The 9,095-nt window shown below is 42.8% G+C and overlaps 1 protein-coding gene across 6 annotated transcripts in view; it reads left to right on the top strand.

The window, feature by feature from the left end:
- Positions 1–5,520: 5,520 nt before the first annotated feature.
- Positions 5,521–9,095, top strand: part of LOC148852604 (uncharacterized) — a 28,111-nt gene continuing 24,536 nt past the window's right edge. For 3 of the 6 annotated variants that reach the window (XM_088945474.1, XM_088945473.1, XM_088945471.1), the window contains exons 1-5: positions 5,521–5,791; positions 5,933–6,013; positions 6,102–6,182; positions 6,271–6,351; positions 6,440–6,563. The gene's annotated coding sequence lies outside the window, so the exon portion shown is untranslated. Of the gene's footprint in view, positions 5,824–5,932; positions 6,014–6,101; positions 6,183–6,270; positions 6,352–6,439; positions 6,564–9,095 lie in introns of all 6 variants that reach the window. The other 3 variants (XM_088945475.1, XM_088945472.1, XM_088945476.1) reach the window with 2 other exon arrangements.

The raw sequence follows: 9,095 nt of genomic DNA, 5'->3' as shown, positions 1-9,095 counted from the left end.
CCGAGCTCTCTCGTACTAGGGGGCTCATGTTCTACCGGCCTGGGGACTTTAGAGTTGAAGGTGCATTCTGTGACAAAATCTGCCAAGGCTTGGGCCTTGATAGCAGTTCGTGGTTTGTACTGGAGCTCGTACTCGCTAAGCTCGATAGCCCATTTTGTCAACTTTCCCGAGACCTCGGGCCTGAGCAAAACTTGCCTTAGAGGTTTGTTGGTAAGGACAACGATGGTGTGAGTTTGGAAGTACGGGCAGAGCTTTCGAGCTACTGTAACCAGTGCATAAGCTAACTTCTCTATCTCGGGGTACCTCGTCTCTGCTCCCTGCAACAATTTACTAACATAATAGATGGGCCGTTGGACCCGATCTACCTCTCTTATTAGTACCGACCAGACCACCTCGTCACTCGTCGAGAGGTTCAGCTCTAAAACATCACCCTCTTCGGGTCGGGTTAAGACTGGGATGTTGGCCAAGTGCCTTTTGAACTCGTCAAATGCGACCTGGCACTCTTCAGTCCATTTGAAACCTTTTGTTTTTTATGGCCTTAAAGAAGGGCAAGCAGTGGTCTGCTGACTTGAACATGAAGCGGCTCAAGGCGGCTAGCCAGTCGTTCAGTCTCTGAACCTCCTTTAACTTTCGGGGTGGTCTCATTTCTAGGATGGCTTTGATTTTTTCCGGGTTGGCTTCATTGCCTCGTCAGTTAACGATGTACCCTAGAAATTTACCCGAGGTGACACCAAAGACACACTTGTTCGGATTTAACTTCATTTTAAACCTACGCAAGATTTCAAAGACTGAGTGTAAATCTTGTATTAATTCATGTGAAAATTGGGTCTTGATGACCATGTCGTCTACATAACATTCTACTTTTGTGCCGACAAGTGGCTCAAACAACTTATTTACAAGTCTCTGAAAAGTAGCCCCAGCGTTCTTCAGCCCGAAGGGCATGACCTTGTAGCAGTACATGCCAAACTCGGTTATGAAGGCGGTCTTCTCCTCGTCAGCTTGGTCCATTTTTATTTGGTTATATCCCAAATAGCCGTCCAAAAAGCTTAGCAACTCATGCCCCGAGGTCGTGTCCACTAAGTGGTCGATCCTGGAAAGTGGGAAGCAGTCCTTTGGGCAAGCCCGGTTCAGGTCGGTGTAGTCGACGCAGATGCGCCACTTACCGTTAGCCTTTTTTGCCAGAACGGGGTTAGACACCCAGCTCGGGTAATGGACTTCCCTGATAAAATCGGCTGCAAGGAGTTTCCCAACCTCCTCGTTAACTGCCCTCCATCGCTCCGGGGCTAGGTTGCATTTCTTTCGTCTAACGGGCCTAACTGAAGGATTAGTATTAAGTCTGTGAGTGACAATGTTAGGATCTATGCTGGGCATTTCTGCTGCCGACCATGCAAAAAAGTCGGAATTTTCGAGTAAGAAGCTTATCAGTTGAGACCGCAAGGGCTCCTCAATAAAAGCGCCGGTCTGAAGTACCCGATCTGGATCATCTGTCGAAGCTGGGATCGTGATGGTCTTCTCGGTAGGTGTAGCTTGCTCCATGAACTGTTCTGCAGGTCATCCTAGCTTGAGGTCGCCAGCTACTTTGGCCTTTCCTTTGAGAGCGGCTACGTCGCACTTGCGGGACTCGAGCTGATCGCCTCGTACCACTCTGACTCCAAAGTCTGTAGGGAACTTCATCGCGAGGTGGTATGTGGATACTACCACTCGTAGGATGTGGGTGATGGGCTGGCCTACTATCGTGTTGTATGGAGAGGGGGTCGTGACCACTAGGAATTCGTGGTTGAGCCTTACCACATTGGGCCAGGTACCAATCTCCACTGATACGGTGACTTTCCCCAAAGGTTTGACCTCCTCGCCGCTGAATCCCACCAGGTCACTTTCTGGTCACTTTCTAGGAGCTGAAGCTGATTGAAGGCTGCCTCGAAGAAGATATCTACCGAATTGCCCAAGTCTACTAGGATGCGCCTGACTTCGAAGTTGTTGATCTTAATCTTGATGACGAGCACATCATCGTGGGGGTAATGGACCCCTTGCGCATCGTCTTCAGTGAAGAAGATCGGTTCCTCCACCCTTGGCCACTTTGGGGGGTTTAGTTCTTCTTTGGCAGCTTTGTGGGCTGATGACCGAGCTGCTGCCAATGTGCAGCCTGCGATAATCGATCCTCTAACGATTATGTGGATGGTCCCCCGGACTGGTCTCTCATCTAGGGGCTGCCTCTGCGGCTGCTTTGCCTGTCTGCTAGACTCGGGGGCTTCTTTATTCTATTCCCCGTAACGACCTGTCTTATTATTTTTATTGTGATGTTGCACAAAGTTTCTCAAATATCCACGACGGATGAGTTCTTCTATCTCATCACCGAGATTCTTACAACTTCCAGTGTTATAACCGTAATCTCTATGGAAACTACAATACAAGTTTTTGTTCCTAACATTGGGGTCAGCCTTGAGCCGAGGTGGCCACTTTACATATGGGGCATCCTTGATTTCCATGAGGATCTCGGCCCGCTTTGTGTTGAGGGGTGTGAACACCCTTTCTACTGATGGAGCTTGGAAAGGCTGAACTGGTTTTGCCCCCCGAGCTTGATCGTTCTTCTTCTTGTAGCCACTATGAGTAGGGGGTTTTGGTTTCCTTTTTCTTTTCTCGAGGGCGTGCTCGCCCTTCTTGCTGATCTCCTCCTCTATTCCTATTAACCGATCTGCAAGCTCGAGGAACTCGGTCACGGTCTTGGGCTGGTTGACAACCACGTGCTATCTGAACTCCTTGTGGGTGATACCTCGTTTGGCCGCGGTAAGTCGAACTGTAGGGTCCAGGTCAGGTATCTGTAGGCAAGCGTCATTAAACTGCTTGATATAGTTCCAAATGAACTCCCCATCCCTTTGGACTATGCTGAGGAGGCTTTCTTGGGTCCTCGAGCATCTCTTGCTAGTGACGAAGTGGGAGGTGAAGACCTTCATGAACTGCGCCCAACTCCTTATTGAGCCCGGTGAGAGGTTTCGGTACCAGGTGCGGGCCACTCCGTTGAATGTAGTCGAGAAGGCCACGCACATGCAAGATTCACTCGCCCTGGCCAGATGCATCTGGGACTGGAAGGCATCGACGTGGTTGTTGGGGTTGAAGGACCCGTCATACTTGTCCAATAGTGGGAGCTTGAAGTCCCTGGACATGGGGACTGCGAGGAGCTCTAGAGATAGAGGAGAGGGGACTGAGAGAAGCGGTGCAGCTCTTACCTCTCCCGAGCTTATTTCTATTTTGCCCTTGAGCTCAGGCAAATTGTGGACGGTGGCAGTTCAACGAGCCCGGCGGCATCTCCATTGCTTCTTGGTCGGCTAGAGAGTAGGGAGTAAGAGGGCTAAAGGTGCTTAAGCTTCAATACCTTTTCTTTGTGGGGGACTAGGGTCCTTTTGTATCAGAACTCAACCATACCTGGTACAACCACCACTACCCTAGCCGTTGCTGCCAGGGTAGGTGTGGCAGGGGTAGGTAATTGTTGCAGACTTCTATGGCCAGGTACGGAATCGACAGACGTATCACGCTTTTCAGGGAGGACAAATAGAATGCCGCCAGGCAAAAAGAACGCCACCTGGCAAAGGATCAGGGCCCTGCCCCTGGATCCAGCAGGTATGGACGTCAGGGAGGTCCCCTTATCGCTTGCCGAGCTACTGAGGTACCGAGGTCCCGGGGTGCCTGTCCTAGGGGTGGTGCCGTCCCGAGGTGTTTTTCCCTTAGGACGCTTAGCCAAAAACCGAGGTGCTCCCTCTTTGGGAAAGGAGAGTTCGGGGCCTCTTAGAAAGAGCTCGGGTCTCAAGCCGAGCTCGGGCCCCCGGGGGGAGCTCAGGGTCCCCCCTACACGGTGGGAGTCAAGGTTAACCAGATGTTGGTCCCCGACGAGTCACTTATCTCGCCGAGTGGCCAGTGTCGGACTTGGGGGATCCTCCCGTCAAGTTGCGGACACGCTATCAGGCTGCACTGTTCCTCGAGCCAGGTCATGTACACGTGTCCTCGGGCTACGAGGTTGGGCCAAATCACCCTTCATCGGCTCCTGAGTTCATCCACAGTGAACCTTTCACAGAGAAATGTGACGTATTCAGTGTGGGTGTGATAAGTAGGGCATGGAGTCTATTTGCTTTCTAAGTTGCAAAAGGAAACACTGGACCCTCCAACATTGATTTGTGTGATTACAAATTTGATGCCGGATTTATCATTGGTGACAATTGAATGGGAAGCTCACCTTGTAGAACTTTAGATTGTTGGGCAGAACCGGATGAACGACCAAGCTGTGAAGAGATTCTCTCGTGCTTGCTCGACTGTGAATACACACTCTGCCGATTCGGTTTGTATTGTACAGAAAACAGTGTAGAGGTCACACTGCCCTCATCCAATACTGCCTAAGCCACCGTACATAGAAATATGAATGCCAAGAGATGGGTACAGAGTGTTTGAATGAGTTTGACTGTTCGAAGTGGGTACCTCTTGATCTTATTCTAAACTCATATAATTATAGAGGGAAGCTCATTACATTTCTTGCTTATACATTTTTTCTATATTTTTTGGAAAATTTTCTGTATTCTTTGGAATTTTTTCTGTATTTTGTTATTTTTTTATTAGATATTTTTATTTTTCATATGTTGTTCCTTTTCCTGTATTTTTTGTATTTATTTAAATTTTGATGATATTTTTTATTATATATAAATATTTTTTCGTTTTTTATTTATTTATGACATCACAGGTCAAACCGTTTGACCTGAACGGTTGAACCACCAAATCAAAAAACGGTGCCCTGACCGGTTGGGTTTTAAAAACCATGATTTCAACGCAATAGGTTTAAAATTAGTAAACCAAACCTTTGGAAGTTTTTTAAAGTGTGATAATTACTATTAATAAGACATGGATAAAATCAATATAATGCCGGGCTGCCACCTGTCAAAATCACATTACTGGCTACAATGTGTTTGTGCCTTGAGGTGAGTCACAAATCATGAGAGTCACCAAAAACTGAGGATTTGTTCATGTATATGCACATTAATGACTTGTGCACAACAGATGAATACCACATACAATAAAGAAGTCTAAATCATTGAGTTATGGTGATTCTTGTATATAAAATCCTCGTACTCCTTGTGAGTTCTAAAGTGAAATTCTCTCACTCCTCATTCCATATGCTTATATGTGCATCCCAACACAATAATACATTAGGATTCAAGTTCCTTAAGCCAAAAAGAAAAGTTTCATTGAATTCAATTACAGAAAAAGTTGGACAGTTACCATCAAAATGAAAATGCGAGTACAAAGTGAGGGACAAAGATTGTCCCCACAGACACAGAAGTTTCATTGAATCAAAAGTCATCCACTTGTATCAAGAAAAAAAAATCTAGAGAAAGTGAGTCCCCCTACAACCTTCACCCTAATTAATTATTTGGGATTCTAAGACTTTTCAAGTTCAAGTCTTTAATTTTGTCGGCAGATGGACACAACGATTAGTTGGGTCTTGGGTCTCTATAAGACTACTGGGTCCCTGCGAAGATAGGGATAACCATGACCTCGTCAGCATGGACGGGGATGGGGAGAGGCTCCCCGTCCCCGCCCTGCCCCATTACCATACCTAACCTCCATTATGTAAGTTTTTCATGACATTTAGAACTTGGAAGAGATAAGAAAAAGAAGTCGAGGGAAATCCTTATGAAATCCTTGAAGAACTTTCCTCAACACTGTATTTTTCTCTTTTTCTGTATAGAACCAAATACACCCTAAGGGCTCGATGCGTTTACTTAAAAGTATCGTGACATGAATTGTAGAGGTAAATTGTATTCTTTAATAAATAATAAAGAGGTAAGGTACAACTCTTGCTTGACCAGTGATTCAAAGAAGTGATTGTGATCTTAATTTATGTGAACTGTCTACCTTTTTAGACCAGATCTTAACTGTTTGTTTTCTTTAGGATTGAGTTTCTTCTTCTGATCTTAGAGTCCTCCAATCACCGGAAGTGCAGAGCTTGAGCAGCAGAGAATAAAGAAGAGAGGTGGTGAATTCAAAGAAGTGATTGTGATCTTATTTTATGTGAACTGTCTACCTTTTTAGACCAGATCTTAACTGTTTGTTTTCTTTAGGATTGAGTTTCTTCTTCTGATCTTAGAGTCCTCCAATCATCGGAAGTGCAGAGCTTGAGCAGCAGAGAATAAAGAAGAGAGGTGGTGAATTCAAGGAAGTGATTGTGATCTTATTTTATGTGAACCGTCTACCTTTTTAGACCAGATCTTAACTGTTTGTTTTCTTCAGGATTGAGTTTCTTCTTCTGATCTTAGAGTCCTCCAATCATCGGAAGTGCAGAGCTTGAGCAGCAGAGAATAAAGAAGAGAGGTGGTGAATTCAAGGAAGTGATTGTGATCTTATTTTATGTGAACCGTCTACCTTTTTAGACCAGATCTTAACTGTTTGTTTTCTTCAGGATTGAGTTTCTTCTTCTGATCTTAGAGTCCTCCAATCACCGGAAGTGCAGAAGAGCTTGAGCAGCAGAGAATAAAGAAGAGAGGTGGTGAAAGAGTCCCTTGTATTGCTGAAAGGAAAGAGAGGTGTGCAAATAAACTCTATCCTCATGTTCATTTTTTTACAACTCTCCTCTATATTGTTGTTCGTTGATTTTAGTTTATGTTGGTTCATCCTTTAGAACGTATAATATATTTTCAACTCTCGGACATAAAAAAAAAAAAAAAAAAATTGTTGGGGAAGGCTAAAGCACTAAGGGTTCGGGAAAGGATGTGCTTCAGGATTTGTTATCTTCAGAATTGAAAGAACGAGTGGGTTTCCAATTGAGAGGAAGAGAGAAGGAACAATAAAATTGGGGAAGAGAGACAATGAATTGCTTTTCGCTTTTAGAGATTGTAGAATTTTTTCTACAACCAAGATGCAGTCAATGTTAACTCAGATCTCACATACCTAAAACCCCCAACCCAGATAAAACCAGTAATCAATCCCAAATCTCCATCATAACCAACCGGAGACCTTACCAAACCTATTGGCACCTTTTGATTTGGGTCAAATCTCCATCATAACCAACCGGAGACCTTACCAAACCTATTGGCACCTTTTGATTTGGGTCAAGTTAACCTAATCCAACCTCAGTTTGGCAACTCCAAAATTACTCCATAAACAACTACTAAGATCTCTAGATATAGGTTTGTACTTTTTTCATTGTGTGGATTAAAGTTTTTATTCAATGTTTCTTTTTATCAAACCAATGTTTCTTTTGGCAATTCCAAAATTTCTCCCCACAACTACTAAGACCTACAGAATAGTAAAGTTTTGGTGATGTATCATTTCCTTGGGCTCAACTTTTACAAGTTGATTATCAAAATAATGAATACAGTAGCGGAGGGGCCCTGCTTCGCAAGGGCTGGAATGGTATTATCGACCCATTAACACGGTCCTTAGTGAAAATTGTTGAATTGGTTAATGATTCATTGATTCAAGTGGTTGAATTGTCGATCTACTCATTAGTTTAATTGTTATTAGCTGCTTTTTTATTGTTTTAACTAGGAATCATCCAGGTAATCAGTTCCATTTTATCTTAATCTCGATCCTTAGCCAAAAATCATTGAATCGGTCAACGATCCATTGACCCAAGTGGTCGAACCATTGTCTAGTTTAATGTTTTTTTGTTATTTTTTTATTTTTTAATTTTTGTTGTCAGAACGGGCCATCTGATCGAACCAAACAGTCAAACCGTCAACCTAAAAATCAAAGGCCAAAATGGTTCCGTTTTCAGGTCGTATGAGTCACATGCTCGAATGACATAACATGTACGATACTACTTGAATGGAACTCACACACTCAATTTTTTGCTTGTAATTTTTTTTGCGAGAACGGGTTGTCCATTTTTATTTTTTTTTAATTGGGAACCGTCCAGGCAATTAGTTCCGTTTTATCCCAATCCCGGTCCCTAGACAAAAACTGTTGAATCGGTCAACAACCCATTGACCCAAGTGGTCGAACCGTTAACCCGTTGACTTGTTCAATGGTTTTTGGCCATTTTTTATTTTATTAATTTTTATTGTCATAATGGGTCATCCATTTGAACCGAATGGTCGAACTGTCAACCCGAAAACCAGTGGCCAAAATGGTTCCATTTTTTGGTCATATGAGTTATACACTCGAATGACATAACATATATGATACTACTTAATGGACCTCAAACACTCAATTTTTTGCCTGTAATTTTTGTTGTTGGAATGGGTCATCTGTTCAAATCGGATGATCAAGCCATCAACCCAAAAACCGGTGGCCAAAATGGTTCTATAATTTTTTGTTGTCAGAACAGGTCATCCATTCGAACTGGATGGTCGAACCGTCGATCCAAAAACTAGTGGCCAGACCTGTTCCGTTTTTGGATCGTATGAGTCACATGCTCGAATGAAATAACACGTATGAGACTACTTAATGGACCTTACAAACTCAATTTTTTGCCTATAATTTTTGTCCTCAAAATAGACCATCCATTCGAATCAGACGATTAAACTGTTGACCCAAAAACCAATGGCTAGAACAGTTTTGTAATCTTTCGCTTTTAATTTTTGTTTTCAGAACGGGCCATCAATTCGACCCAGTGGGTTAGTATTTTTTTTTTTATTTCATAAACCATCACGAGTAATGATGGAGAATCCCATGAGAGATTCCTCTTCTGTAGGAACTCTAGAATGAGAGCTCATTACATGTTCTTGCTTACATATTTTTTGGAAAATTTTCTGTATTCATTGGAATTTTTTCTGTATTTTCTGTATTTTATTATTTTTATATTTAGATATTTTTATTTTTCTTATGTTGTTCTTTTTTCCTGTATTTTTTGTATTTTATTTAAATTTTGATGATATTTTTTTATTATATACAAATAAATGTTTATTTTTTATTTATTTATGATGTTATAGGTCGAGCCATTCATTCAACCTAGATGGTTGAACCATCAAACCAGAAAACGGTGCGCTGACCGGTTCGGTTTTAAAAACCATGATTTCAACGCAATGGGTTTAGAATTAGTAAACCTTTGGAAGTTTTTTAATGTATGACAATTACTATTAATAAGACATCATAAAATCAATGTAATGCCGGGC

The sequence above is a fragment of the Nelumbo lutea genome, chromosome 5, assembly GCF_056320005.1.
Source record: "Nelumbo lutea isolate HS-2025 chromosome 5, American lotus-T2T, whole genome shotgun sequence".
Classification (NCBI taxonomy): domain Eukaryota; kingdom Viridiplantae; phylum Streptophyta; class Magnoliopsida; order Proteales; family Nelumbonaceae; genus Nelumbo; species Nelumbo lutea.
The sequence above is the reverse complement of the archived record's forward strand: the minus strand, read 5'-3'. Positions and strand labels throughout refer to the sequence as shown.